Source organism: Python bivittatus, unplaced genomic scaffold, assembly GCF_059951505.1.
Source record: "Python bivittatus isolate LINGU-HERP-01145 unplaced genomic scaffold, Pbiv_v1 ctg000330_np1212, whole genome shotgun sequence".
Classification (NCBI taxonomy): Eukaryota; Metazoa; Chordata; class Lepidosauria; order Squamata; family Pythonidae; genus Python; species Python bivittatus.
This window is the reverse complement of record NW_028277058.1, coordinates 62,397,603-62,411,183: the sequence shown is the minus strand read 5'-3', so window position 1 is coordinate 62,411,183 and position 13,581 is coordinate 62,397,603.

Here is a 13,581-nt window from a genome sequence, read left to right as displayed (position 1 = left end):
GGGGCGGCAACTTCATCGTGCGGTTCTGGAGGGAGTTCCTGAAGCGGGTGGGGACGAAACAAGCCCTTTCTTCCGCGGCACATCCGCAGACGGACGGAGCCACGGAACGCCTGAACGGGGGGCTCGAACAGTACCTGCGCTGCTACGTGGGGCACCAACAGGACGATTGGGCGGAGCTACTACCATTTGCGGAAGTGGCATACAACAACGCCGTCCACAAGAGTACCGGGTTCTCTCCGTTCAAAGTAGCCACCGGGAGAGACTTCGTCCCCATGCCGGAGTTGCCTCAGCCGGAATCCCAGATCAACTCCCTGGACGCCTGGTTCGCCCAAATCGACGCGACCCGGCGAGCGGCGCACGCGGCATTGCAAAGAGCCAAAACCGACTACAAGAAACACGCGGACCGCAAGAGGCTCCCCGAGGAGAAATGGAAAGTGGGGGACCAGGTGTATCTGTCAACCAAAAACCTAAAGACGCACCAGGCATCGAAAAAACTCAGCCCGAGTTTGTGGGGCCGTTCCCCATTGCAGAGATCATCAATCCGGTGACCGTCAGGCTGACGCTCCCGAAAAGCCTCGGGAAGATCCACCCGGTGTTCCATTGCAGCCTGCTAAAGCTGCACCAGCCGGGGAACGCCTGGCACAAGGCAGAGGGAGTGCCACCACCCATCATGGTCGGGGGGGAGCAGCACTTCGAGATCAACCAGATACTGGACGCCCGGAGGCACAAGGGGCAGACCCAGCTCCTAGTGCAATGGAAACATTTCCCCAAGTCCCACAGCGAATGGGTGAGTAAAACCCACATAAGGGCGCTGGACCTAGTGCGGGACTTTTACAATAAATACCCCGGGAAGCCGAAGTAGAGCCGGGGGGGGGAGTTGTCTTCAGGGGGGCGGCATGTCAGGTTCGGTCAGCACGGGGCTTCAGGGAAGCTCGCAGCCAGACCACACGGAATCCACCGGCGGTAGCTAGCGGGGAAAAGAGGAACCGAAAGCGCCGCTAATTAACGGGCCACCTGCGCCCAGCCAAACAGGAAAACCGCAGCGGAAGTTTTTAACTATAAACTGATAACGGCGCGAGCCAGCAATGAACGGGGCCGCAGGCAGCGAAACAAGATCGCAACGCAGCACAGAACCCTCGGGCTTGCACGTAGCGGGGAGGAACCAACCCAGCCGGAGGGGGACTGGAGATCAAGGACAATGGACTCTGACCGATCCTGCCATCATGAACAATCAAGGGGGATTATTGGGGGGCCAATAATCCGCAGCTGCAACGTGATCGCGGGGCGGGAAAAAGCGCGGGAAGGGGGGAATATAACAAGTGATGCAATTGTACCAAGCCAGTCCTGGCTTTGCTTGTGACTACTACGTTACGCATGAGTAAACCTTCTTTGTGAACCACACGTGTCACGAGAGTTTCTCTGTCGAACGGGGCAAACCTCACAGATATGACTTCTCAAGGACTTGATGGCTTTAACTCCTTGCTCTCTGAGCTTGGTGGTTGGCTTGCAGACGTTTCATGACCCAACTAGGGAACACCCCCACCCACACTGGTAGAGCAAGCTACTGTATATAAACAGGGAGAAAACCCCACATTCCCTCGCACTGATGATGTTACCTAGTTGGGTCATGAAACGTCTGCAAGGTAACCACCAAGCTCAGAGAGCACCAAGGACTCCACACTTCGACCCTGAGCTACAGAGATTCTCTTCTACTGGAGGTTTTACCGACTCAGGAGCAGGTATGGCTGTCTAGCCCTACCCCCACCCCTTTCCCTGCTTATACATATGGAAGCACCACACTTCCAAGACCAGGTGAAAGCTGGACGCGGTCCTCAACCCAGGAACTTTGGAGGATAATCTGTGTCCCTGCCTGGGGATGTACCCAGGCCAGCAAGGGTCTGCCACACCTCCAGATTACACCTACTTCCAAGAACTAGCTGAGGTCATCTTGACTATTCCGGGTAGACTGGCTGTACCATTCTCAGGCACCTACTTCCTATCAAGCTGTAGCCTGAATGATCCTCTCCAACAGAAGAGAATATCAGTAGCTCAGGGTTGAACTGTGGCGTCCTTGGGGTTCTCTGAGCTTGGTTGTTTTCTTGCAAAGGTTTCGTTACCCGACTAAGTTACATCTTCAGTGCTAGAATGGAGTGGAGCAAGCCACTGTATATAAACAGAGAGCAAACTCCACTCCATTCTAGCCCTGAAGACATTACCTAGCTAGGGAATGAAATGTTTGCAAGAAAACAACTAAGCTCAGTGATCCTCTTCAGCTTCTAGACTGAATCTTGGGGGCTTCCAGGCTGGTGACACGCCAGCTCCTGCTGAGCGATGTGCCTGAAACCGCAGAAAGGAAATGGATCTGGTTTGCCAACCGGTTGGAGAATGCTGGGGGGATGGGGGTGCCAATCACGCAACCTGGAGCTAGTAAAAGAGGATTTCTTTCAAGAGTTCAGGAGAAATGGCTATAAACCGAACTGAATGTGCCATCTTGTGGCAAAGCGGAAAGTAGATGCTATTACTGCTTAGCAAATTAAAAAGACCATTCTTCACGGTGAATCATTTTATGGCAGAAGTTGATTTGAATGACGTATTTGGAATAACAGCCAAGCTAAGAGTCTTGGGGCACTTTAGAGCAGTGTTTCTCAACCTTGGCCACTTTAAGATGAGTGGACTTCAACTCCCAGCATTCCCCAGCCAGCCTTGCTGGCTGGGGAATGCTGGGAGTTGAAGTCCACTCATCTTAAAGTGGCCAAGGTTGAGAAACACTGCTAGAAATTAGAATACTTACTGTCTCTAAAGCATTTCTGGATCAAAACAGTTTCCTCTGATTTATCTGCACCCCAAGAGTTCTGCCCCTTCATGTTTGGAAGCCTGCAACGTTGGTGCCATCCTGTTCTTTTTCTTGCAACAAGCTGTGGAAACATCTGAGGTTACCCACCGGACATGCCACGGCTATCATTAATCAATGTGATTCTCTGACTCCTGTATGGACATTGCCACATGAAAAACGTTTGAAAGCCTTGGCTTCTCCAGGCTGCTCCTAACCTGCTGGGAGTTTAATTCTAATTTTTGTTGTTGTTATTTTTGTTTGCAAGCTCTCAATAGTTTGATCACTCGATCTTGGTTATAAGCATTTGTCCAGGCCTTCATATTCGTTCATGTATTTGTTCTGCACGTTGATCCTCATGCAATCTTTCTGGATGACCAAACCACCACAATCTATTTTTTTTTTTTCTATAGTAGTCATTTCTTTCATTTTCTGTCTGCACTCCACACCCATTCCACCCATTTTAATGGTTTCAATGATGGAAATGGTTTGCCACCCAGAGTCACTATAGAAACTGCATAAATCAATGAAATTCATTCTTGGCTCTCTCTTTCTTCTGTTGTCCCACACATTTATTAAAAATCACATTCCCGCTGCATTCAGCTTACTGTACTTTAATATTTCTTCTGAAATACCCAACTTTCATTTCCCTATAACAATGTGGACTCTTATTATGCGTAACCTTTTTTCAATTCTTTTGACAAGCATTCATTCATTGCAACACACCACATTAACTTCCTACCATCATTTGCACATCTTAAAACTTCTCCCTCCATATTCCCATATTTAGGAAGCATTTTACCAAACTGTACAAATTCATCTACTCCCTGTAACTGTTCACTGTTTGCGTATAATTTGCAGTTACGTACCCTTTTCCTCTGTCAAGCACCTGATCTTTGATATATTAATTTTGAAAGCCATACTCTTTGTGCAACACACAGTCTATCATTTACTACATTTACCTCCTTTAGCGACCACAATGAGGACCAGCAACTTGGTTGTTAAGCAAAGCGGTCACTGAGTGAAACCACGACTGTGCTTATGATCTGACTTCAGCTTTCCTTTGCTTTACAGACCTGTGAAGGTCATCAATGCAAGGATAGGTCATAAAGTTACTTTGTAACTGCAAATGGTCGCTAAACAAGGCAGTTGCTAAAAGGGGACTGCCTGTACTGCATATTATTCAGGTTGCAGCTAACAACATTATTCATCTTCACTTTTGGCAGCAATCCTCTTATTTGCCTTTTTTCCTCCTCCACATCCTTTCTCACTTCATTCCATCAAACACCCTTTTTCACACTTCCCATTAGTGTAATTCCATGCCCTTGTGGCCCTCTGGTAAGATAATTATTTCTTTTCACCCTCATCCAGAGCATTTCCATATCCTCTTTCCTTCTGTCCACTTCCCACTTATCCTTTCAGGCGAATAAAATATCTTCTAACACATTTTTGCAGAAGATAATATTTTCCATTCTGCAGTCCTTCTGCTTTCAGTATCCTTCTTTTCATTTCTCTTCCAGTTCCTCTGTTGTTCATTTTTTCCCCCAGGTCCGCTTTTGGGCCTACCAAAACACTGTCGGTCCCACATTCAGAACTTCCCATCACTCTTATGTCCTTCACTAATTCTCTTCAACATTCATCAGTTGCCCAGAGTTATGTATTTAAGATGGGTGGCCATGTAAATTTTCTAAATGAAGAAATAAATTGTAAACAATCAGATCAATTCTGATTGTTTTTAAGGATATTCATTTTTTGGCATGTGTACCTATGACTAGACCTATGTTTAAATCATATTTGGGAAACCTACCTTTTTCTAAGCAGATACTTTGCAGAGTCCCCATTCATTCATTATTGGGACTCAAAATGGCCCTATCTGGCTATGAGCCTTGACGGCTGTGGGACTGCCTCTGGAGACCATCTGCTGGGCTTCCTTGGGCAGTAGGTTGGCTACTGGGAGAACAGACTGCTGGACTAGATGGGCCAGGGGTCAGATCCATCAGGGCATGGCTTATGTTTCCCCCCATCCATTCATCTTCTAGGTGACATGAATCTTCTAGAATATCTTTTCCCCTAGGCCACCTTCACTCAGATCTTGGACTGTCCTTCCATTACCACCAGTCCCAGGAGTGTAACGTGGAACTTTCACCAACCTATGGATTCTCAGTTTCATACCCAGCAACTTAGATGTCACAATTTCATTCTTTCTGACATATATTTTAGCCCCTTCAGTCATTACGAAACTTAACACCTTTCCTTCTCTGCATGTATTCATCCACTTCACTGTTTCAGACCATTTCCGTTCACATCTACTACATCCTTCCCCTTTCTGTTAGTTTCATACGCAAACGTAGCTATTTTTCTTTCATATCATTTGCTAACTTTTGCTCTTTGTCATCTGCTCACTTCACACTCCAGATGGCAACCTTGCATATGCCTTGGTCATCATCCGTTGGGCTTCACCATCCATCATGGCTTGGTCAACTGAGGCTTTCACGTAACATTTTTAGTTAGCTAGAGAAGGTACCAACCTTAGCCACACCAGTGCCACAGGTAGGATCAGGCAGTTGGGGCACATTTGGGCCAGTTTTACCCCAAGCATGCTCACCTGCTTCTATTCAAACTAAGATCTAGAGACTACCTTGCAAGGTGCCTGTATCCCACCAACTAGGAGGTTTAGGCAGTTAAACAGACACATACTCCAGATGCCCAGTTGACTTCAAAGGAAAAAAATGGAAAATAAAATTTCACTGATGCAGAAAGAAGTGAGAAGAAGAAGCAGGAGCTCACGTTAACATTCTACTTCTCACACCTCTCAAAATCACAATCTGAATCCTCCTAACTTTTGAAACTTACACAAAATCCCAACAAGTCTTAATGGAGTCTTTAGCTTAACTCGAATGGACCAGTCAGAAGCTGGCCTTGCAAATGGCTTTTCTGGGTACCACATTTCCAGAGCGAGCTTGACAGGCTGGAGGGTGCTCAGAGGAGGGTGATGAAGATGATACGGGGACTGGAGGACGTGGCCCCTGGTGACAGGCTGAAGGAACTTGAGATGTTCAGGCTGAAGAAAAGAAAGCCTGGGGGAACACGATAGCAATGTTCAGGTACGTAAAAGGTAGCTAACAGAAGAATATAAGCAGTGCCTTGCTGGATTGGACCCCTGACCCATCTAGTCCAGCAGCCTGTTTTCACAGTGGCCAACGTATGGTGCCAGGAAGCCCACCAGTCTCCCAGCAGATGGCCTTCAGAGGCAGCCCCACAGCCATCAAGGCTAAGAGCCCTTGATCCCCAGGACTTCCATGAATCAGTCCAATCCTTTTTCTTTTTTTCTTTTTTTTTTGAAGCCAGCCAAGCTGGTAGCCAGCCCCACATCTTGTGGTTGCGAATTCCAAAATTGAATTACACATTGTGTAAAAAACAAAAAACAAATCCTTTTGTCTGTCCTGATTCCTCCAGGGTTCAGTTTCATTGGGTGACTACAAGGAAGAGGGCCAAGAATTATTTTCCATGGCTGCAGAAACCAGGGCTAGAAATAACATGTATTTGTTGCAGCTACCTAGATTTCATTGAAATATAAGGGAAAAAATCCCTTCAGTAAGTTCTGTACAACAGTTGACCTCTGGAGGTTGTGAGCTCCCCATCTCTCGAGAGCCACCTCTCATGGATGGTTTAATGAGTTTTCCGACTCACAGTAGACTGATTTTGTATACGGTAAGTCCAGCAAGATCATTGTAGGCACAACGATGGAAGAACAATGAAATCCCCACAGTGGAGGAATGGATGGTGAAAACATCAGAATTCATAGAAATGGCAAAACTGACCCATTTGGTCAGGGGGAAAAACAACAAAAACTTTTCTGAAAGACTGGAGACCTTCTATGGACTTTTTGCTGAAAGAAGAAACGAAAACGATGATTTATGGATTTGAAGATTAAGAAAGACATGAATTAAGTGGGGGGGTTGAAGGGATTTGTATAACATCTAAGAGGGAGGAGGGACAATAAACTTGTAACTATTTGTTGAAAAGGAGATAGGAAATCATTCACATCTCTCTTAATTTTCTTTTTTTCCCTCTCTATTTTCTTTCTTGCACTTTCGTATGTTTCATTTCTTTCTTTCCTTTTTTTTCCTGTTAATTAGTCTTTTGTTCTATGAAAAAAACTTAATAAATAAATAAGGTTTAATTAATTTTCCCACATACTGGAGAGGGTTGCAATAGCTCCCGACCCTACATTCTATGACACTTCCAATATAATAACCTCTTCTGTCTGTTCTTCTTCATAGGAATCCCTCCGAGGTGCCCCCGTCCCATCAGAAAAATGTTTGAGGGACCCCACTGTTGCCATGGGGAAGAGAAAATGGTCATGCTCCTCTCTGCTGATCGAATCCACTCTTGCTGTCATGGTGTAAGGCTGAGCAGCTTCAAGTTCAGAATTCAACCTTTTGAGCATTGTCCATTTCGGCCAGTGAGGATTGAAATCAGGAGAAACTTAGGAGATCTGACAGTAAGTGTGAAGTTTTCTTAGATAGTGGTCAAAAGGGGGTGAATATGTGTAGCTCAGGGTTGACCTGTGGAGTCCTTGGGGTTCTCTGAACCCCAAGGACTCCACAGAGGTCAAATACTAGGAGATGTTCTAGAGCAATGTTTCTCAACCTTGGCCACTTGAAGATGGGTGGACTTCAACTCCCAGAATTCCCCAGCCAGCCATGGGTTCCCCAGCCAGCCAGGGTTGACCTGTGGAGTCCTTGGGGTTCTCTGAACCCCAAGGACTCCACAGTGGTCAAATACTAGGAGATGTTCTAGAGCAATGTTTCTCAACCTTGGCCACTTGAAGATGGGTGGACTTCAACTCCCAGAATTCCCCAGCCAGCCATGGGTTCCCCAGCCAGCCAGGGTTGACCTGTGGAGTCCTTGGGGTTCTCTGAACCCCAAGGACTCCACAGAGGTCAAATACTAGGAGATGTTCTAGAGCAATGTTTCTCAACCTTGGCCACTTGAAGATGGGTGGACTTCAACTCCCAGAATTCCCCAGCCAGCCATGGGTTCCCCAGCCAGCCAGGGTTGTCCTGTGGGGTCCTTGGGGTTCTCTGAACCCCAAGGACTCCACAGTGGTCAAATACTAGGAGATGTTCTAGAGCAATGTTTCTCAACCTTGGCCACTTGAAGATGGGTGGACTTCAACTCCCAGAATTCCCCAGCCAGCCATGGGTTCCCCAGCCAGCCAGGGTTGACCTGTGGAGTCCTTGGGGTTCTCTGAACCCCAAGGACTCCACAGTGGTCAAATACTAGGAGATGTTCTAGAGCAATGTTTCTCAACCTTGGCCACTTGAAGATGGGTGGGTTTCAACTCCCAGAATTCCCCAGCCAGCCATGCTGGCTGGGGAATTCTGGGAGTTGAAGTCCACCCATCTTCAAGTGGCCAAGGTTGAGAAGCACTGCTCTAGAGTCTGTCATTCCAAATTCATCTGTGGCTTGTTCTCATCTGCAGGCCTGGTTTGACCAGCGTCTTCCACCCAACCGATGAAACAAACCCCCACAAAACTCATAAATGGAAGAACACGCATGTGCCACAAAACCTTGGGCAAGTTGCTACAGTCCTCACCTTTCCCTGGTCACTACGCTTCGAGGAACAGGAACCTTAAAGGTACATGTCTAGCGCACCCATGTTCCTTCAACAAGCCCTCACACCTACAGCCGTGATCGAGAAAAAGGGTCACCCTAAAGTCCCTGATTCTTTCATTTCTTCAAGTTCTACTTCAGAGGTTTGAAGCCGTTTCCTCTGTCTCGCCCACATCAGTGAAAGTTTCTTTTCCTGGAGCTCAAACAAGTTGAGAACCAAGGTGGCACATTCAGGCTTATCAAGTCCCTGTATTTATTTTTGACCAGAAACTTGAGAATCACCCACAGGTGCTTTTCATTCAGGGTTTCATATTAAGAGTGAAATAAAGAGAACCCATTTGCCTAGGACTGTTGCTGTCACAAGAATTTTTCCCAGTGCCTCCCATCCTGCACACATTTTCCACTTGCACGCCAGTGCCAGCCATGCTCAAGTTGCCTGGCAGGAGGATGTCTTTGCATTCGATCTGGTTCTGGGTTCAAAGCCAGCATTCAGGGTGTCCCGAGTATCCCTTTTCCATCAAGGTTGAAAAAGGTAGGGTTCTGCACCTAGGTAGGAAAAACCAGTTGCACAGGTACACGATAGGTGGAACCTGGCTGGGGACCAGTACTTCTGAGAATGATCTGGGCGTCCTGCTAGACCACAGATTAAACATGAGCCAATGTAGTAGTTCTGGGGTGCCTCAGCAGAGGTAGAACGTCAAGATCACGGGAAGCGATAGTCCCGCTCTGTGCTGCACCGGTCAGACCACGCCTGGAATACCGTGTCCAGCTTGGGTCACCGCAATGCAGGAAGGACGCTGGAGAACTGGAAAGAGGGCGGGGAGAGAACCATTATGGCCAGAGGCTTGGAGGCTACATCCTGCCTTCAAAGAACAATTGGAGGAATTGGGTAGGGTTTGTCTAAGGGAGAATGGAAGAGAGCTGGGGAGGGGGCAGTCCCCCAGTTCACCTTCATGGAAGGAGAGGGGGCATCCTTGGAGTCTGGCGGAAACAGATGGGTCCTGGGGTGCTCTGAGCTGGTGAAAGTGCTGAGCGTTGGCACAGAAGTGACCCAGGCGGCCTCCGGGCAGGGGTTGGTCTTTGGTGGGGACGCAGACAAGACCGTGGCCTGGGGACGGGACTGTGTGGTGATGGAGAGGGGGAGATTGCTGGGGGGCTAAGGGTAGGGCAGAACCTCACCGTGGGGAGGGGGCAGGAGGTAGGGGCAAGTGACACCCAGGCTACGTGGCCCTGGTGTCTTAGACCAGCACAACGCTCCAGAGTTGGGGGAGGTTGCCACCACTCCCCTTTGTGGTCAGATCCCTTTCTGGCTGCCGTGCCGTTCCCTGGTGCCGCAGGGAGGCAAGACCCATTCAACGGAGGCTTTTAAGGAGGGGATTGCAAGTTTCACTGGTTCTCCTGCACATGGCAGAGGGTCGGACTAGATGATCTTTGGGGTCATGGCCAGCTTTGCCATTCAGATTCAGCCCTCATTTATTCTGCCAGCAGAATCAGGGTAAGTGTCAGAACCTGGTTCTCTGTTCTCTGGTTTGGCCCCACCCGCAGCCCACAAGTTGCTAACACAGTGTTTTTCAACCTATGCTGGCTGGGGAATTCTGGGAGTTGAAGTCCACACACCTTCAAGTGGCCAAAATTGAAAAACGCTGGGGAAGAGGAAGAAACTATAAACGTTGCCCTGGGTTCTTTATAGGATAGTCATGATAAAAGTAACAACAAAATTGTATATATGGGTAAGATCCTACATTTGGGTAAGGAAAAAAACCACAATTCCATAGGTACAGGATTGGAGAGATTGAGCTTGGTGACGATGCCTTGTGTGATGCAGCAGCATAAAGGTCTAATGCAATCATTGCACATTAAGTTGGTTAGACTGCACTTGGAATGTGGTGTCTAAATGATTGTGGCACTGCATTTCCCCCCTCCCCCCAAAAAATCTAGTGTCGCAGGACAGCTCTTCGAATAATAAGTTTAGAGACCCAGTGGACATGCTTAGTTTGCAAAACACAAGGCAGAGGGCAGGGAAAACAACATTTATAAATACTTAACGGTCTGCCACGGGCAGGAGGGGGGAGACCAATTCTCTGCTGAAAGTGTGAGCAGGAGTAGTGCAACACAATTAAAATAAGGGAGATCCAGCAGTACATGAATTCTGCAATGCAAGAGCTGCGAAACAGTGGGAACTCCTGCTTAGAAGAGGGGTCCCCTCCCCTGAAAGACCCCTGGTAGCCGTCTGTTGGGAATGATTCCTAAGATTCCGGCATTTACCCGGGGGTTGGACTGGATGACCTCGCAGGTTACCATCTTTCCAACTCTTTCGTTTTATGAGCTTATGAGCGCCGTCACAATGGTGTTAGCGGCACCATGTGCTACTCTAACTTTTCTATCTCTATGGGCCAGGCAGGGTCGAACGCAGGGCGGGAGGAAACAGAGCAAGTTCGCTATTTGCTTTCTGATTGGTGGGCCGCTCCTCACCCAAAGCTCAACGGACGGGAGGCGCTGGTGCGCCGCGACCAATCGCGTGAAGGGCGGCGGGCGGGAGAACGGAAGGCGTGGCCAGCTCTTAAAGGGCCCGGCATCAGGCGTCCGATGTATTTATTTATGAATTTATAAAGCGCTTCAGTCCAGGTGACTCTAAGCCGTGTACAAAAGCAACTGCCGCAATAGATGCAACAGCAGCAGGAGCATACAATGACATACTGTAGCAGAAATACAATGTACATTTTTGCGGTTATATGTTTCTGCATGCTCCTGCTGCTACGGGAAGGCGAAAGGCTGAGGCTTTGGGATGTCCAGGGAAGTTGGACTTGCAGGGACGGCCCACAGCTGCCATTATTCCGCCAGGAGGGGTAGGAAACTGAGTTTCCAGGGACTGCTGGTGTGTATGCTCCCTTTGACGGGTAGCAATCCAACCGGTAATGCTTCTCCCTGCCTATATTTGCAAGGAGGAGCATCATTCACCTGAGGCTTATAAACGTTTTAAAGATGAAAATAAAGATGGCTTCAAGTCAAGCTCCACTCTTGGAAGAATTTGACAGTCCTTCCACTTTCCCTTCGAGCCTGAGATTTCCTAGTGGTCTCCTGTCCAACCACAAACCATCTCTGATTCTGCTTAGTTTTCAGCTCAGTGCCGCCTCCTGAACTGGGCAAAGATAATGATTCCCTCGGGTCACGTTGGGCTCCTTGTGACGCCACAGCACATCTGTGCGCTTTCCCTGCACCAATATTGCTTCTTTCCCAGTTTCTTTCCCAGTTTCCCAGTTCAGCCCACAGACTCGGGGGCTCCTGGGGACCCCCATCCGAGTACAAACCAGCTCCAACGTTTTCAAGATTGGCCCAGCACACCTGGATCCTTTTAAAAGCCACGATCCCCAAGTGCAAAAGCCGCCCCAAAGTGAAAACGAGGGCCCAAACGGCAGCCCGTTTCAACACATTCCGGAAGCGTTGCGGTGGTTGTGGAAATAGACACCCACATCGCCCTTCCGTGCCGGCCTCTTCCTCGTCTAGAATGACTAGCAGAGTGTGCGCTGCGGGGTTTCCCTCTCTCAGCACTTCTCCTTATTTTGCAAACATTCCCCCTTCTCTTCGAATTGCCTCCCACAAGCAGAGCATCTCAGAGCTGGGAAAGATCGCCGAGGGCAGCCAGTCTCACCCCTTGCTCGGAGCGGGAATCCTGGTTAGAGCATCTCTGACAGGCAGGGGGTAGCCGCTGCATGAACCCGCTCGCCGAAGGGGAGCCCATCTTTCTGGGTCAGCGGTCAGACGGTCAAACTGCTCTAACAACTTCGTTCCACCCCGGATTTTGGATCATGCTTCTGTCCCCCGTTTGCCATCAGTTCAACATTTCCTTCCGCTCTGGAGCTGCTCTTAGCAGCGGAAGCAGGAATACACCTGCCATTTTTCTCCAAAGCGGCTTTCAAGTCACCTTTCCTCCCAGGCAGCGGCTGAACTGAACTGGCGCAACGTCCCCATTCATTAACAGCCGGATCCTTGAATTTATCTTTCCTCTTTTCTGCCACTTTCCTTGCGTCTGCAGGAATTCCTACGGAGGAGCTGCGTTCCCACAATACTGAACCGCAAAGCGAAAACGAGTCTTCCACAAATTGAGCTCTGCTCCTGCTGACGTTTTGGTCCCGTCCGTGATGTTTTAGGGGCAAGAATATGAAAGGGGGGGGGGGTTCATTTTGATTTATTCAAGAATTTATAAACCGCTTCAGTCCAGGTGACTAAGTGGTATACAAAAGCAACAGCCATAGCAGATGCAATAGCCGCAGGAGCATACAATAACACATAGTAACAGAAATGCAATTTATTGTACAATTTATGATAAAATCATAATTCATATACTCTTCCTGGCACCGGGAACTCTACAACACTCAAATCCCCAAGGGCTTCTGGACAGCTGAATTTTTACAAGTTCCAGAACACCAGTGGAGTGAGGGCTATTGTCGCTTGCAAGGGGGCACAGAGAAGGCCCAGTTTCAGGCCCTCTCCCAGTGCCCCACCCTCTTGATGGGGGGGGACCTTCGGCAAGCCTTCCTTCTCTGTGTCCTCCAACTGGGTGGCACATCTGTACAGGCCAGGTGGCCTTATATAGCTGCTGGCCTGCTTTCGACATATTCCTTTGACTTCCCACTTGGGTCGATATATTTAATTTGCAGCTTTTATAGCCCGCTCAATTGCAAAGACTCTGAGCTGGTTGCAACAAGTTAAAATCCTAAATGCAACCATAGCAATTATGAAAACCAGAGTGAGAAATTAACCCTTCCAAGATGGACATCGACAGTTGATTATCTGGACCCTTCTGGCCAAGATTCAGACAGAGGTATAGTACGGAGAAGGCTTGGTCAGGCTTGCCAGTGACCTCTGGCAGCCTCGGGGTGGGGGTGCTGCGTCCATCCTGGCTCTCCTTGATCCCTCGGGAGCCTTCGGCACCATCAACCACGGTATCCTTCTGGACTGGCACAGGGGGTTGGGGGGCACCGTTCTGCGGCGGTTCTCCTCCTTCCTCCAAGGCCCGTTCCAGTCGGTGTTGGTGGGAGGGGAGCAGTCAAGCCTAGGCCCTGCTCTGTGGAGTATCTCAGGACTCTGCCCTCTCCCCCCTCCTCTAACTGAAGCTGCTGGGGGAGGTCATC